Source organism: Trematomus bernacchii, unplaced genomic scaffold (assembly GCF_902827165.1).
Source record: "Trematomus bernacchii unplaced genomic scaffold, fTreBer1.1, whole genome shotgun sequence".
NCBI lineage: Eukaryota > Metazoa > Chordata > Actinopteri > Perciformes > Nototheniidae > Trematomus > Trematomus bernacchii.
The window spans coordinates 15,436,853-15,455,370 of record NW_022987739.1 but is presented as its reverse complement, the minus strand read 5'-3'; the positions used below and the strand labels follow the sequence as shown (position 1 = coordinate 15,455,370).

Genomic DNA, 18,518 nt, shown 5'->3' with positions numbered 1-18,518 from the left:
ATTTATTCCTAAGTCACAGCACATACAATGAGCACAATAAGCAAATAATGTAATAATAAGACTCAGTCTTTCTAATGTTATATAAAAATAGACTCCACACTACCTGTTGTCCTACCTGAGAGACGCAGGAGGAAGACCAAGCGGGGGACCCGCGCCGGGCTGCTGGTCAGACTGAGAAAACGAGAAAACCGACCCCCTCTTCCGACCCCCTCTTCCGAGTATTCTTCTGGCTAATGTTCAATCGATTGAAAATAAGCTAGATGAACTCAGAAGTCGGATTGCTTTTCAACGGAACATTAAGAACTGTAACGTGTTCATTCTCCCCGGGACTTGGCTCAACCCCGCTATCCCGGACTCCACCATTGTTCCTGACGGATTCACTATTTTTCGACAGGACCGGACAGTTAACTAAGGGAGGCGTTGTGTGTCTGTTGATAAATAAGAACTGGTGTACAGATGTGAGGATTATTTCTTCGGACTGTTCCGCTCATTTAGAGCACCTCATGATCACATGTCGGGCTTTTCACCTGCCGAGAGAATTTACATCTGTTGTGATCACAGCAGTGTATATTCCGCCGCTCGCCGACAACAACACGGCAATCGATCAGCTGTTTGGGATTATCGACAGTACGGAGACTTCACGGCCAGAGGCGGCGTTCGTTGTGGCCGGGGACTTTAATACCGCCAACATGAAGAAAGTTCTGCCGAGATACTTTCAACACATCAGCTGCCCGATGCGCGGGGGAAACATTCTGGACCATGTTTATTCCCCTTTTCGACATGGATATAAAAGGCTCTCCCTCGCCCTCCCTTCGGCAAATCAGACCACATCTCACTGCTGCTGCTGCCTGCTAACAGGCAGAAACTTAAACAGAACAGACCCATAACAAGGACAGTACAGCGATGGAGTGAGGAGTCAGATTCAGCACTGCAGGATTGCTTTGCATCTACGGATTGGAGTGTGTTTGAGGACAACATCAACACACACACGGACACGGTCATCTGCTACATTGGGAAAAGCATCGATGACGTGGTACCGAAGGTTTCTGTACGAACATTCCCTAATCAAAAGCCCTGGATAAACAGCGAGGTGCGTGGCAAACTGAAAGCGCGCACTATCGCGCACAGAGCTGGAGATTTGGACGATTACAGGAATTCTAGGTATGAACTCCGGAGAGCTATCAGCAGTGCAAAGAGACAATACAAAGACAAGGTGGAATCTGACTTCAAAGGCTGTAACACCCGGAACATGTGGGCGGGACTACGAACAATGACAGACTACAAAGGAGCAGCGGGGGGTGCTGCGGGAGTGTCTGCGTGCGCATCTCTCCCAGATGAGCTGAACAGTTTTTTTGCACGATTTGAGAGCAGCCAGGCTGTGGAGGCACAGAAGGATCAGGAGCTACACTGCCCTTTTGTTTTAAACAGGGCAGATGTGTGTAAATCCTTTAAAAGGGTTAACCCACACAAGGCTCCTGGACCTGATGGCCTCCCTGGCCGTGTTCTCAGGGTGTGTGCAGTTCAGCTGGCAGAGGTGTTCACAGACATCTTCAACAGGTCCCTGCTGCAGTCTGTAGTCCCCACATGTTTTAAACACTCCACCATCGTTCCTGTCCCCAAAAAGACAAAAATCACCAGCCTCAACGACTACCACCCAGTAGCACTCACCTCCATCATAATGAAGTGCTTTGAGCGGTTAGTCAAAACCTTCAACAGCTCCTCCCTCTCTGACTCTCTGGACCCCCTGCAGTTTGCCTACAGAGCAAACAGGTCCACAGATGACGCCATAGCCCCGCCCCCGCTCCACACTGCCCTCTCACACCTGGACCAGAGGAACACATATGTGAGAATGCTGTTCATTGATTACAGTTCAGCATTCAACATCAATGTGCCCTCCAAGCTGGTCATCAAGCTCAGAGACCTTGGGCTTAACAGCGCCCTCTGCAACTGGATCCTGAACTTCCTGACGGGCAGACCCCAGGCAGTGCGGGTGGGAAACATCACATCCTCCACCCTGATCCTCAACACCGGAGCCCCTCAAGGCTGCGTGCTCGGCCCTCTCCTCTACTCCCTGTTCACACACGACTGCGTGGCCACACACAGCTCCAACACCATCGTGAAGCTTGCTGACGACACGACCGTCATCGGCCAGGTCACCGACGGCGACGAGACGGCGTACAGAGAGGAGGTCGAAAACCTGACATCTTGGTGCCAGGATAGTTGTTATCCTGGCACCAAGATGTCAGGTTTTCGACCTCCTCTCTGTACTCCATCTCAACGTCAGCAAAACCAAGGAGCTGATTGTGGATTACAGGAAGCAGCAGAGAGAGGCACACGCCCCCATCGACATCAATGGGACTACGGTGGAGAGAGTCAGCAGCTTCAGGTTCCTCGGTGTCCACATCACTGAGGACCTGACATGGACTCTTCACACCACCACCATCACCAAAAAAGCTCAACAGCGGCTCTTCTTCCTCCGCAGGCTGAGGAGGTTCAACATGGACTCCAGGATACACTGCAACTTCTACAGGTGCACCATAGAGAGGATCCTGACCTTCTACAGGTGCACCATAGAGAGTATCCTGACTGGCTGCATCACGGCCTGGTACGGCAGCTGCACCGCCCTTAATCGTATGGCTTTACAGAGGGTGATGAAAACTGCACAGAACATCACCAGGACGGAGCTGCCATCCATGGAGGACCTTTACTCCCAGCGGCTCAGGAAGAAATCCCGCCGGATTATAAAAGACCCCCATCACCCCAGCCACAAACTGTTCTGTCTGCTGCCGTCTGGCAGGCGTTACCGCAGCATCCGGACTAAAACCACCAGACTCAGGGACAGTTTCATCCCACAGGCAATAAGACTGTTAAACACCTGCACTGTTGAAGCAAAATATGTTAAACACCTGAACAGTTGAAACAACATCCCTAATATTCATCTAGCTGCTACTTTAAAATGACTTGAAAATTATTTTAAAATTATTTATCTATTTACCTATATGTCCTATTTCAATAACTTGCATATAGACTCTTATTGCACAATTTCACTATTTCACTTTTTTAAAACTATTTTTCTTTTTGTATTACTATTTACTATTATAAATATATATTTTTTCAGTTTATCTGTGTTTTGTGTTGCACTGTTGGAGAAGCCTGTGACACAAGATTTTCATCGGCATAACTACACTACAGTAGCTATGTTCGTATGACTAAATAAAGAACCTTGAACACATACACATACTAGCCACATGGATTTTCTTGGTAAATAAAATCATTGTGTTTGCTTATTTTCTTTCTATTTTAGGTTGAAATTATAAAACAAAAATAAAAAATAAATAGGGATACCCAAATGCTTTTTTCTCCTTATTTTGATAACCTTGGCTCAAAACAGAGCCCGATGCCTATGAGTTATATTAGTGGTGAGGGTGGATTGTTTGTATCGGGCCGAGTTAATCAAAAACTATTTTGTCATTGGAACACATATTTAAGTGCTTATTGAATATGTCAGAAAGGTGCAGCTTCTAAAATGTCTGAATGGTGACAATATGTCTTTTAAAGTTGAAGTTGTCACACTCTAATTAATTAATTGAAAATAATAATTTCTTTAAAAAATAGAGGTGCAGCCCAAGTTCTCTGAAGGATCCATCAGTATCCTTTCCCCTCTTTCTGGTTTCTTCCAGTTTCTTTATCTTCAGCTTTCTCTCATCTCATCTGACACACACACACACAAAATCTCACACACAGAGAGGAATCCCAGGTATGCTGTGCCCATGCAAGCCAGAGAAGAAGAGCGCTGTGCGATTGAAGATGTCCTGCTGCTCTGGGCTGTGACATGAAGAGCAGATAACAGCACTCTGAGATGAAAGCTTAGAAACATATTTACCTCTTCTGCTTGTTCTTAGCCTATATGTCTTTGTTCCTGCTTTCCTCTTTTCTTCCATTATTATGTCTTTTCATCATTTGTTAAGAAACAGTTATGATAAGCATTTTGATGGTTGCGCTCATTTGTGTTTTTTCTCCGCTCGCTATAAGTCAGATGTGCAGTTGTGTTAGCCTCACAACAACTAACAACATGATTTTTCTTAACATGAAGTCCTTAAAGGAAACAATTGACCTCTACCTCAAACCCGTGAAACAGCCTGACACGAGTCAGGCTTTGCAACAGTTAGTGGCCCTTGACTTATACCGTTTACTTTAAAAGGCATATTACAACTGTCCAGTTAAAATCTGAAGAACTCCCCACTCAATCTTTTTCATGTTCATGTCATTCATCAGCCTGTTGTGTTACTTTCTCTTTATCCTTCTCCTGACGGCTGCCTCCTCCTTTCACCACTTTTACTTTCCCCTTGAAGCCAACCCACATCCTCCTGTTCCTCCTAAACCCTCAAAGGTTGGCTGAAGAGAGATCCGGCAACGATTAACCTTTAATTAATTGAACGTCATTGCTGCCTTTAAATGCTCTGAGGGCTTGTTTTTCTGCGTACCAGATGCTTGCAGTGGAGAGAAAATGCTTCATTGCTCCATCTGCTAGTTTAAACTTTGGCCAAATGATTCTGTAAGTGGCCCAGGCTTGAACTTGAGGCAGGCTTTAATAGATCTTTACAATATGTGTGCATGCATGCTGTTCTCCTGTAGCTCGTTTAATACTGCTAATGTAATTGTGTTGACGTGGTATTTGGCATCTATCAGCGTTTGTTAGTGGGGTCTTATCCTTTTTACTGTTACTGTGACTCCATAGAAGGGCGTTAATTGTATTTTCTAACCATGTGTTCTTTGTGAGGTTTGGCTTTTGGAGAAGTACAATCCACATAAAGATGTTTTGATTTAAAAATAAATAAATATACATTTTAATTCCATTCATCCATATCTTCATATAAAATCAAAAATACACCAAGATAGATAAATGTATCCATACTGTCAAGACCCACAACAACTCAATTTAAGATATAAGTAGATGTTGTTGTTTTTTTATCTCAAAAAAGTAGCTTCCCTTTCAACATGAGCAACAGTTCCCTGTGGAGAGCTCTTTCGTTCCACTCTTTATTTTTCTTCTCTCCCTTCTCTATATTCATCTTACATCTGCCCAGTTACTCTGGATGTGTAACTGTACTATATTAGCTTCATTCACTCCTGCTATATCCTCTCATGATTCTATCAGAGCATCATTCATTCATGCAGGACAAGAGGGTAAATGGGACAAAACGATGAGGTGGAGGGCACTCTGAGGTGGAGGAAGCCAAAGCAAATATGTTTGGTCCTCATAAAGAAAGTTAAGATTCATAAGTGCTTTAAAGCACAAAAGTGAATGTTTCGCTGCCTCATAGCAGATTTTTCTGGGAGAGTGTTTGTAAAGCTATGGTGTTGTATCATTTCTTTATATCTATATACTGTATTTAAAGTAATGACATGCCCTGCACTACATGTTAAGCATGTCTTACGGTTGAGGGAGATTAAATGTTCTGGACTTCTTCTCCAGCAAAATGTGCGTCTCAAAGCCATGTCTATTCTTATTTTGCAAAGAAAGTCCAGGCGTATTCCATGGAAGGACTTAATAAATATGTATCTCCTGTCAGAACTTGGCAAGAAAACAAGGATTAGCATAATACACCCTCTTCAGGCAGGCTTTACCGTGCATAGTGTTTGTTTGTGTGTGTGTGTGTGATCTCAAATCTGGGAGCAATTTAACAAACTTGTAAGAACATGAGCAGTCCAGAAAAGATGGTTAACGCAGCGTGGCTCAGAGTTACACCTACCCCCCCCCCCCCCCCCCCCACACACACACACACACACACACACACACACACACACACACACACACACACACACACACACACACACACACACACACCACACACACACACACACACACACACACACACACACACACACACACACACACACACACACACACACACACACACACACACACCCTGCTGGTACTATATTATCATCATTATCGAGTCATTACCATGTTTTTTTTTCTGGAACAATTAAAGGTGACTGTGGTCTCTTTAATGAGGTGTGTGCGTATATATGTACTGCTTCTCTCATTTTACCTTTAATATATAACGTGTGCATTAATGGAGTAAAAGAGTGGGCAGTCTGGTGCTGTGGAGCGTCATAGTTCTCTGAGAATAAACTCCCAAAAACACACACACACACACACACACACACACACTAAACACACTCATATTCCGCTTTCTGGCCATGCCCATCTGTCCAAGGTTGACCTATTAGGAGTGACCTTTCGACGGGCTCGATGCATGGATGCATTGGCCTGTTTTATTAGAAGGTATCAGTGTCACAATCTCACACAAACAGGCCCGCAAGCAGCTATCGAATGTCCAGTTTCATGAAGACTTTGGACCTGGTTGTGTGCTCCTTCTTTCATTCAGCTCCAGCTTGCCTTTATTATGAAGAGCTGTTACCTCACTGCATTCAATAGGCCCTTTGTCTTGTGTGTGTACATGTTCATGTGTGATAGAATGAAACATTGTCATCAATACTGGAGTATTTATGTGACCCCGGAGATAGACACTCTCTTCTTCTAGCTGTCCTAATGATGTGTGATATAAAGCTGATTTATGCTTGTTAAAGAAGTGTGCCCTTTTACCTTGTCTGAATGAGTTTTGACAAGAAATCAATACGTTAGGTAAACTAAAGCATAAAGGAAGTGCAGGGGTTACGTCTGCAGAGACTCCGAGTTTGTTGCAGATTCTAGAGCTGCAACTATTTTCCAGATTTCATTATTGAAAATCTCTATCTAGCTATTTTGATAATCAAAACATTTTTAAACAAGTTATTCTTAAGATGGTTGTATGCACTCGGATGTAAAATTGTGCTACTTTCTTTGGTCTCGCATAATAAATACAATATTAGGGGGTTGATGAAGGGACCTTGGGCTTTTTGTCACAATGTTCTAATGTTTAATAAACTATACCATTCAAAGATAGAATGAGGAAAAAACCAGCACATTAGTTTAACAACAAAAGTAGTATTTGGTTACAGCTTTACTCATATTTTTGACTTTAGGTTATGTAAAGTCTCTGAATGCTTGGTGACACATTTAGGACAATAATATAGACACTCAAGAATTGACTGTTCTGAGACACTCGGTCAGTCTATCTGTGTGGATGTTTGGAATCTGATGAATCATTATATCAGCTTAACTTAATTACATCGGACTTGACATCACACAAAGTTGGTTTGTAATCTTTGGGTTATGTTCAACATCTGTCTTCTGCTGACACCAGTATGTGTGTATGTGCTGGTTAAGAAGGACTATTGTTATGTTCCATTATTAATTCCCATCTACCTCCCAGATGTGAAACACCATCTTGTTTTTGCACATTTTTTTCTCTCTGGAAAAAAAACTGAAAACCCTGATTGACAATTAATAATAAGTTGCTTTGCCAAGAAAAAGATGGAAGAAGTACAAACAGACAGATAATAAAAGGCTGAGTAATTCCTCTTTTTGCATTTGTAGCTATGTGTGTGTTTATATGCATGCGGCAAGCAGGGTGAAAATGACAGAGTCTTTATTTGAAGGCAGCTGGAGACCAAGCCATTAGTACAAAGAGGGTTGTAAAACAAGCAGGAATGTTGCTGCTCGGTCCTGTGAGGTTTTCATCAGGGTGGGAGGTGGAATGACAGCTACAAGGGATACCCTCAAGGAAAACATTGAGGGAACACATTATGATCAGTGGAGGGATAAAACAATGGCTCACAATAATTTTTTTTTAAATATGGGGATTAGTCATAACTTGTGAATCCACAACAGAGATCATCAGTTACCCTGTGGGCACAGGTTTGAATCTTGGGATATAGTGAGAACAAAGAAAGGACTGTAATAGCACAGCTTGGAGACATGATTGACTTTTAGTTTGTAGAGACAGTGAGATTAACAGGATAGGGAAGATAAAAGAGGAATCCAGTGATATCTCATCTGCTTCAATTATCAACAGTAGCAGCAGGGAGTGTTTAGGATAGCCCAACAAGGCAGTATATAACTGTCTGATGGGTTTTCGTCTGTCAGGCTCCTTGGTTACCAAGAGGTGGCTTGAGAAGTCTAGACATTGTGAAATGAGAGGCATTAATGATAGATTGGCAGATTTTGGAGATTTTAATTATGTGCATTTATTCGGTTCCATCATGCACAAGTCAAATAAAACAATTACATTTTTATGACCAGCATTTTTGGGGGATTGTGTCATTGCAGTGGTTGGATTTCCCTGTAGTGCTCACAGGGGGTAAAAAGCACAATAAGCACATGGATGTCCAGAGATGACTCAGATCGTGTTAATCAAGTCCAACCTGCCAGCACAAACACACACACAAAAGAAAAAGGGTGTAGTTGCATGGATTTTCTACCAAAGCATATATAATGCTGTGCCAACGCCATAAAAACTAATGTCTAACTTAATTGAATTCTGTTTATTAGGAGAAAAGTATGTTGACACTGGAAAAATGGGATACAAAAACTGTAATAATCACAGAAACTCATACACACACTTTAACCTCGCACATCCGGATAGCAGACGGACAGCAGAACTTTGCCAAATTAGCCACATGCCAACCAGAACCACTGCCCCGAGGGGGAGAAGGGAGAGAGGGAGAGAGCATGCGGAGGGCGGAGGTTGAGTGAACTTTCCAGCTGTTACCGTATCATGTTTGACATCAGTGTCTTGTCCTCCACCCACCAAAGAGCCCTGAGAATGACACACACTACCAACAGACACACACACGGGTTTATTGGCCCCGAATTGCCTCTGGGCTTTTTCCCCAAAGTAGTTCTTATCTCATACACACACAAAGGTAGTCATACACACTGCGTGAACCTTTTGTTCTTTCTCTTTATCTGCTTTAAACACACACTCCACATACATCTATAATGTTTCTCCTTAGAAGCATGAAATTACAGGTTAGTCTCATCGTGAGTCGGCATCTTTCTAGAACTGTCATCAACACACTAAACAACTATTTTTCTAAGCATCCATCTGAATACATTTGGCCTTCTCTTTTTCTCTCACACACACTTGTAAACATGTCAAATCACCGTGCCAATACCACAACCCCTCCCTTAAATACCACACAACTCGCCATCCCTCTCACACAAAATATACTTACCTTGACACGCCCCCCCCCAAAACACACTCACACACGCAGATACAAGCATCAGCACACTCGTCTGAGGGATGCCTGCCTATTGTAAAAGCTTGTCCCGTTTGTAGATTATAGCCAGATTTAGTGAGAGAGTAAATCTTCAGGTACGCCCCCTTTCTGTTTTTTCATTTGTTGTTCTTAACACTAGCTTGTGTGAAGACGTCATGGCCCCCAACACCCCCTTTGCCAAAGTGTTAAAAACGACACTTGCTTTTGCACAGTGCTGCTTTTGGATCATTTCTGCTTATGAATGGAGCTGCCCCACCTGTGATCACATTATACCCTGAGCAGGGTCGTGTGCTGCAGTGCATTGTGGGCGCCTGGGGCCTCGCTCCTGACCCGTTCATTCACCCCCTTCCCCGCTCTGCCACAGCAGCTTGTAAAAGTCACTCCGAGTGTGAAAAATAAAGAGAGCCATGCTGCTTTTATAACCTTTCTGTTGGGTCTATTTTTTTTTCATAGTCACTTCTGCCTTTCCTCTTCTTTGTTTGGTTTGGTACAATTCCTGTCATGTTTTCTCTGTTTTACTTTCTCTCTCACATCCTTTCACCACCACTCTACTCTCTCCAGATATAGTTAGCAGTTAAGAGACCTCTCTGTCTCAATTCTCTGATCCCATTTCAACGGGCCATTAAACCGAGATGATTCACAATACACTACGCAACCTGGGGGAAAACGGACCTTTTGACAAGTTGCTCTAAATGATGTGAAAAGCTCTCATCAAAGAGCTGCACAAAGTTTGATTTCACCCCAGAGATTGAGATTGATATAGACTGCCAACATGTTGGATCATGCCAAGGAAATACAGTCATGAATATGGATATACAATCACCCTCAGATGGCACACACTGTCAACCACCATTCATAAATCACAGTAGGAATGACCAGCCGTTCTCAGTTATTCCTGCTTATTATTTGCAGTTATTCCAGGGCACGGCATTTGCAAAAGGCCTCTGAGGATTATGACAATGTAAGTAACATGCTAAAACCCTGCAATCGGATCTGGCTCCATGCTCCCTAGCTTTGCCAGGCGGTATGTCTGAGCAGACAGATGGAGGGCGATGCCAAATCTGTAAGATAGCGTCATGAAACGCTGTCTTTTCTACGAGCTGTTTGACTCAGATTGGCTACTAGTCTTTTTATAGCAGCTCTACTGGAGCGCCACATTTTCAATCATTACTAACATTCGACAGGAGATCAAGTGTAAAGTTGCCTCTAGTCTACTGGCATTTGAGCTTTTTTACCGTGCATTACAGTTTTAGTCCAGTAGGTGCTGCAGAATCCTGGTTTGATTTATTTCTGTAGTGGTGTTGATAAGAGTGCTGCTCCTTGATCGGTGGGTGTTTCACATCTTAATTTGGTCCTATGGCCTACCAACTTACCTCCAGAACTTTCGCATGAAAAAAATATGAAACTGACTGTGACTGTATTGGCTCCCAGTAAAAGCCAGGCTTTTGTCAGCCTGTTAAAGTTTAGTAGACCTCTCTTTATGGGACTGGACTGAGAACCGGCACTGTCGTTGTTGGACGTAACTGCCAGAGTTTGTTGCTGTCACACCTCCTAACATGAGGCAAAATGGAAAATGATGGTGTTTATACTCGCATATAGCAATGAATACAGTATATTGTCTGACAAAACAAAAATAAATACACTTTACACAACCAGACAAATGTCAATTAATTGGAAAACAGCTGCCAGCAACACAAGAAAATATCCAGTGCACCAGGCGAGGTTGCAAAAGGGTAGAAAGGTCCTTTGAGCAACATTAACAGCCCAGAATATGCTCTACAGACCCATACTCAAGTGTTTGGACTATTTTAACAGCCTAACGACTTGTGTTTGCCCACCACAAATCCATATTACCCAACGTCTTATAGGAAGCCCAAGCATTTTCTTAAGACCTTGTAACATCTGGCAGTGGCAAAGATACATAAATAGTGAGATCAGTTCTTAGCTTTTAAATGGTCCAGGTCTTCTTGTGTTACTGGATGAAGAGTTATGAGCGGGTGAAGGATTGGGTGTAGATTACAGCAGCACTCATTATGTGTAGTTTCTACTGCTTGCAATACTGTACGTCCAGACAGAGACAACAGTGCTGGATTCATTGATTACTGTCTGTCTTTCTCAGAGTTTTTGGACTTGTCTTGCTATGTTGCCTGTCCACACATTGTCAGCACAACATGTAATAGTGATTGTCTGTAAAGGATGAGCCGGTGAAGATAATAGAGGGATGGATATTTTCAGGAAATTCTACATTGCTGCAATACAATTAGTCACTGAGAAACATATTACATTAACATGAGTACTAACGGAGGATTTTAGGATGAAACATAGATGCTTATTGTTAAAAATGTCCATTCCTGTAATAGGAACAATAAAGCTTTGCAGTCAATCACAACAAATTTAGATACACGCAGGTCAGAAGGACGGTCTATTCTCTTATAATGCTGGATAAACTCATCAAAGCCAAGTTTGCTTTATTGGCCACACCATTGTTTTGAACTTGAGGAGGGTTACTGGTGTGAGTCCAACACTGTTAGTGTTACAGCTGGTTTCTTCAGCATTGGTCTTTTGCTTAGTTTGGCCTCTGCCTGTGGATGGTGGGATTCTTTTTGAAGTGGCTAAAATTGCAACAAGCATAGTGCTTTCTCCATGGGGATTCAAATCTAAAGACTCATACAAACATAAGGCTTAGGAACATCAAGGCAAACAAGGAATGCTTTGCCCATTCATAAGTCTTCATGAAAATCCCTTATCGCATGAAATGCCAGATTTTCCTTTATGGTTTTGACTGCTTTGCACTTTTATTGCCAGGGAATCTTCTGATCTTGTTTCTACTGGCAGTTAATGCAGAACAAAGTCATTTTATCCATTCAGAAATACTTCGAAGATGATGTGCAATATCTGTCCTTATGTTATGATACTTTTTTTATGAGGCATTTTACTTAATTTCCCTTTTATCTTTCAACAATGTAGGATAATTATTAGCATGGCTTAACTGTTACCTGGTAGTGTTAAAAAAAAAAAAGAAGTAAGATGCAGTTTGTTAGTATAATTCTGGCTTTTACTTTTCAGCATACACATTTGTTTTAAAATTAAATTAAAGCTGAAGTATAAACTCAATCGCAAGAGGATTTTCTTTCAATGCATCGGCTTAGAGTTGTGCTACACAGCCAGAAGAACTACACTGAGCTGGATTTGGCAGCTCAGATAGCCATCAAAGATAAAGAAAAGTAATAAAGTGTGTGTGCAATGGAAATCTCAGGCTGAATGTTTGAGATTTCTTATATGTTTGGGGAAGATACCATTTATTTCTAGGCCTCAGCTATTGTGTTTAGTCTTTCACATTGCCCAGCATTCAGAACCCCAGTCTTTATGTTGGACCGCTGTCATAAATAACACTTTCAAGTAGGGTGACGATTTGCAAAAGTGCAGAGTAAAATGGCCAATATAATCAAGGAATAATAATAAAACAGTGAAGACATTTCTCCTGAGTGGATTATTGCTCTCATGTGGGAGGAAGCACGGAGACAGACAAATACAATATGAAATGTGGTGTAGGGGAAATCCTGTAGATAACAGGGTAAAGGTTGTGATTTGGCCTTCAACTGCTGTTTTTCAAACTCATTTTACAGTGCAGGATTACATAGTAACATCGTTTTGTTAACTTGTTTTGTTCTTCTTATTTTTTTACATACCATGACTTGTCCTACAGTATTTTCACCACCATCCGTAGCGAGGAGCAGTTGATTTGTGTTTGCAAATTCACAGACAATCTGTGCCATATAGTATGCCTTGGGAGTTGACTCTTTCAACTAAGCTGTCAGGGTTTGAATCTGTTCAGTACCTTTCTTTTAGGATATTTAAAGTCAAATGATTGACTTCACATGACATTACTTACATCATCACTTTATCATGTTGAAGGAGAACATTTAAAATAGAGGAAACTTGGCAAGTACATATGTTGAAAGATGTTGCATTACCATTCAACTAAACAGTCCACATTGAAACTAGGAAATCAGAGTTTTAAAATTACGTAATTATTGTAAAGTTTGAGAAATTAAACTGATAAGCACAACAAGGTGCTTTTTCGTTTTTGCTGTGTTATCCTTGGGATAGATAGTGCAGCGAGCCAGGGAAGGATATAAAGCAGGAGTTACATGTCGTGAAAGAACAGAGAGAGATGAAATCTCCTGGGGTGAACTGGATTTATGGTCTGACCGTGCACAGGGATTGTTATTAATGCACTCAAGTTTATTATGATTTATGATGAAGAGTTGGATTTCAGGGTCGTGCAACATTTTCACCTGTTGAATAAATTAAAAGAGGCTGTATTCTAAGGACATCGGACAATAAGGTGAAGGCGTGCATGATGCAACATTCATGTGATGGTTTTGTGTTCTCACCAGTTACTCACATGGATACAGTATCTTACCTGTTTCTCATCAAAGATGCTTTTAGTTTTACTCTTGCTGTGCTGCTGCTCAGGTTGTCTTCTCCGTCCTCACGACTGTTGAAAGGCTTCAAAGACATCGAGGGCATCAAAGGCTTTGCCCCCCAGTGGCCTCCCTGTGCTCCCCTTCTTCTCCGTCTTTTGGTCTCCCCTGTTGAAGCTTTGTTGTTCCTCCCCTCATGTGCAAGTGATTAAACGACAGGGCTGAAGGAAAACACAAGCTTTGTTTTCAGCGCAGCGGACACGCTCGGAATTCCTGTGGATTTACAGCAGCAAGCATCCCTCAGATCTGTTCTGGTTAAATAGGACTCTGGAGAACCTTCCTGCTATCTGCTAACGCCATCCAGGTCACTTCTTTGACTTTGTTCTCCTTTCCTTCTTGTCTACATTTTTTTCCTCCTTACTCTTTCAATCTCCTCGACTCTCATTGAGATCATCATCTACCTAATAGCTCTCCTCTCCTTTTAGACAGAGGAGAAGATACAAAGGTCTATTCATAGTTTGAGTGACTGCTAATTTTCTCCTCTCTGCCCAGCTGTCTTGCCTCACTGTCACTCTGGTTCTAATGAAAGGTCAGATGGTCACGAAGGGTACAGTTGCTACCATTGTACCTTTGCAGGCAACAGTCATGTCTGTTTTGTTATGATCTGAAAGCAAAGCCAGTACACTGAGGCTCTTGATATGTAATGATTTGTCCTTGCAGTGACCTTGACAAATATTCGATTTTCAGTAGCTAACTGGTCTGTAGATAGTTTGCAGGGCCTCATGAGGCCAAACAACTGAATCAAGAAGAGTTGAATGCTCTTATTTGACACGTATAGTTTGACTGCAATGACACTAATGGACCCAATGTTCTTTTCTCTCTATTCTTTGGCAAAATCTGATTAATGCAATTAGCAGATACTTGGCATACTGATGCGTCGTATACAAAAAAAAACAGCAAACCTATAAAATATTTTCAAATCAATGCAGAATTTGAAGGCACTAGCCTAGCAGCTCTTTAAGGCTTTAATAAATGCTAACTTCAGAATGCTAACATGCTGACAAATTCAATGTAAACATGATCATTTTTAGAAGTTCTAATGTGTACCATGTTCAACATTTTGGTTTAGCGTGTAAGCAAGCTAACATTGCCATTACAAATCTTTTTTTTAACACAGTTTATTTCACTGGAACTTTACTGCTGCAAAAGTCTGCCATTGGCCTTGTCAAGTTTGGCATTCAGCGTTCTCCTTCAATCGCACCATTTCTGCATCATGTTCTTACTGCAGCCCGATACTATTGTAATTAGTTGAGAAGTGCAAGTCAGCCAAAAACATTTCATCCTGAAGACATTAGACGCCTCCTTTGGTGCCAGAGGAAAAGTCATGGGATTACTCAAGTCAGTGGGATTCATCCTTTTATGACTAGGAATAATTGTGCAAAATGGTATGGCAATTGATCCAATATGTGTTAAGATTTTTCCGTCCATATTCCCCGGACCAAACAACTCAAAGACATTTTCAAAACTAGAGCCATGCCGCTTAGCGTGGCTAAGTGTCACATATCCGAAATATCAGCTTTTCAGGAACAGCCTTGAAAGAAAAACAGTCTTTCATGTTTATAGGGGGTTGTGGAATGTATTACTTTTAGAGGAGCATGAAATCCTTCAATTTAGTTTATAACACAACCATCAGAAAAATCTGAGGAGGGTTTAATCATGCAGAAATGATACAGTACGCTTTGTACCAGACCACCACATGCACAGACTGTCCCACTTACCAGACCCCCGACGTGATACACCAATAGCAGATTGCGAGCCAGATTAGCAATTTCTACCAAAAACAATCAAAGAAAGTCAAGTGTGGATCATGGAGTCCCTCTGGCACGCCTGTGTGTTGACTGGACAGTAATGAAAGAATGTAAAAATGGCCCAAGCTCAAATCACGCTCCAGTCAAACAACAGAGGAGTAATAAGGCGTTCTGAGAGCAGGAAAATCTGAGCCTGCAAGTGATTTAAACAGGGGGGGGGGGGGGGGCTTACAATTCAGTGTGGTGTGGGTTTTTTGTACGTGTGTACATAGTTTGTGTATCTGTAATCGAGTGCTTTAGTCAGGATGGTAAGGGAGCTTAAGATTGTGTCAACTGTTTATTTGACTGCTCGGGTCTTGATGGACTTTCTAATAGCAAAATGTAAAAGTGCTACCGAGCTTAACCAGGTGCTGTCATTCTAACATGGTCTTTAAAGAGGTATCATGAGGTGCTGAAAATACAAGCTACTATAGCCCTGAATTAAAGTAAAGTAATCATTTTATAGCAGATAACAAATGTCTTATCGTGAATTGCATCTTCTTAACAGTAGTAACATAACGAAAAGGTGTGAAGGTGATCTGCTCTCTGCTTTTGGCTCTGTGTGAGTTTACTGTCAACTTTAATTGATGACTGCATAATATAACACCTCACCCTCATACATGGCTACGGAAATGTATCATACACCTTTGCTATTTCACACAACCCAAAGGTTGGCTGGGCAGTGCTTTTTCGCTGTTCTGTAGTTTTTACTTTGTTACTATCTATGGTACTCAGCACCCACATGTTCTTTAAAATGTTCTGGTATTTAATTCCCATATGTCATCTCAACTGTCACTGGGGACTGATTCAGTGTAGAAGCAGCAGGAAGGGCTGAATACCTCCATATTTTAAAAGAGAACCACCCAGTAACACCACATTTAGTTTCCCATTGTGAGCAACTCATGGAGGCCTTGTGTATATCAGGCACTTCATCAATATATAAAAGGCAACTCCATCCAAATGGATGACAGGTGCACATCAAGAAATGTCGTTCAATCCAGCTGGTCTGCAGGTTTTTTGAAGCAACACATTGCCTTTTCCTAACCTCTAAGCTAAGATATTTTTCCTAAAGTTACTAAATGCTCCCTTCCCTTTCTGCCCCTCCACCTAGCTGTCACATTTGCTGGCATTGCAGGTAAACGGACATACTGTACTTAGTCTCTACAGCCCAAAAATACTTAGTCAGAAAGGATTGCGTACACTCTCCCTTTTTAAAATCAGGGAATGACGCAGTGTGTTTGAGTCTGGTGATTGTCAGCAGTGGCTGCTCAGTTCAAAGGCTTCATACTATATAATAATAGTCAGACAGACGGAGCTAACAGATCTCGTCCACCAGATGTGGAGTCTGACATACTCCAGTGTCTGTCTCTAGCCTGCAGCTATAATACGCACACTGACAAGCAGGCAACATACACGCACACAGTCATGAAACTGAAATAATAGTACTATCTCATTGCTCTGACTTTACAGCCGTTTTCTCTGGCACACTTGCCCCCGCTGACCATCTGACAAGTTATTAACCTATAATATCAGTTTATCCCCTTAATTGTTTCCTCCACCTTAGACACAGTTTCAAGAATGTAATAAAACAGCTAAGAAACCTGTGAAATCAGTCTGACATTTCAGAACATAAGACCCAACAGTGTCATCAAAGACTTGGGTCGAAGTTCCCTCATCTTTGTCCAGCACTCATGATCAATTGTTTCGTTCCATCACAAACCACGCAGCTGCTTTGAACCAAACTTTTTTTGTGTCCACATTTGTCTACATGGATCTCAACAAGGGAGTTGACTTTCAGTAGCCTAGCAGACCATTTCTCAGCCTCTGTTCCTCTCTTTGAAAAGGAGGGAGGATTGTTTATGTAAGCATGAACCAGACCTGAGCCCATCAAGGCTTTATTGCTTTGAAAAGGAACCAGGACACTGTGTTATGTGTACAGAAGCGAGACACAGTATACAGTTTATATACAGACTTGGAGGAAAAGGGAATTCCTGCAATGGTAATGAATTGAAAGTATTCATGGGTGGGGTGCTGTTGCACAGAAAAGAGAGGGTAAGTGACAGGGATGAGAAGTCCTGATCCACCAAGTCAAGCACCACGATAACATCAGGGCCCTGCAATATTACTGGAAACATGTTCCATATGCTCTCACTGTCTCTACCTCTGTCTCCTTCTACTCTACTCTCTGCCTGTCTCAGCCTATCTCTTTTGATTTCCTTTCTTCTCCCTTTTCTCGCTCTTTGTTTCTCTTCTCCCTTTTCTTGCTCCCTAGTTGTTTTATTGAAATCACTGAGGGGAGCATTTGATCTTACTGCTGGTTTGACCTAAAGAGGTAGGGAGGGAGGGGCTTATGGAGGAAGGGTTTAGGGCTGCATGTGTCCCCAATTACACTGCTGAGATGGCAGCGTAATTCACTGCTTCAGTCAGGGGCTGGTGGACGGGAAAGAGATGTCTAATCAAGGCCAGAGTACCCTAACCTGCTGCCAATTCTAACACGTACATAGACACTGCACATGAATGACTCTGACACACACAGGCTTTCTCATGCAAGAGCCTTCACACAGCTCACCACATTTGAAAGCTTATATTGCACACATTCTGTCATCCCACCCTTTCTCCTTAACTCCACAGCAGTCTCATAAAAGTCGATAATAAATAATAGTTTGAGAAAATGTCTTAATCCACTTGTCGCTAGTGATCCTACATAAAACATATTACCTCACAATTATTAGTCTCGGTTTACTCTTGTCTGCACATCCATGGTAACAGTACAAACAGGAATGGATAGTGCCTAATGCAGCGTAACTTACCCTGTTGTAAGTGTAAACTAATTCGTGCAAAAGAAATAGTGGGCCCAGGTGAAGCCCACATCTAACTTATTGACTCCATGGCAACATTTCACTTGTAGTGTTTAAGCTCAAATTGTATTCATCCTGAACGTAAATAAGGGAAAGAAAAACAAAGTGATGATATCCATAGAATAATATTTTTGAACTATATAATGTGTCATCAACATTCGTCATAAACTGTTCTTTACCATGAACAGTTTCAATAATGCCATTTCTAGGAAGCC

At 41.9% G+C, this 18,518-nt stretch overlaps 1 protein-coding gene across 1 annotated transcript in view; it reads left to right on the top strand.

Moving 5' to 3' along the window:
- Positions 1–18,518, top strand: part of ror1 (receptor tyrosine kinase-like orphan receptor 1) — a 121,045-nt gene that overhangs the window by 49,665 nt on the left and 52,862 nt on the right. The gene's annotated exons all lie outside the window — the stretch shown is intronic.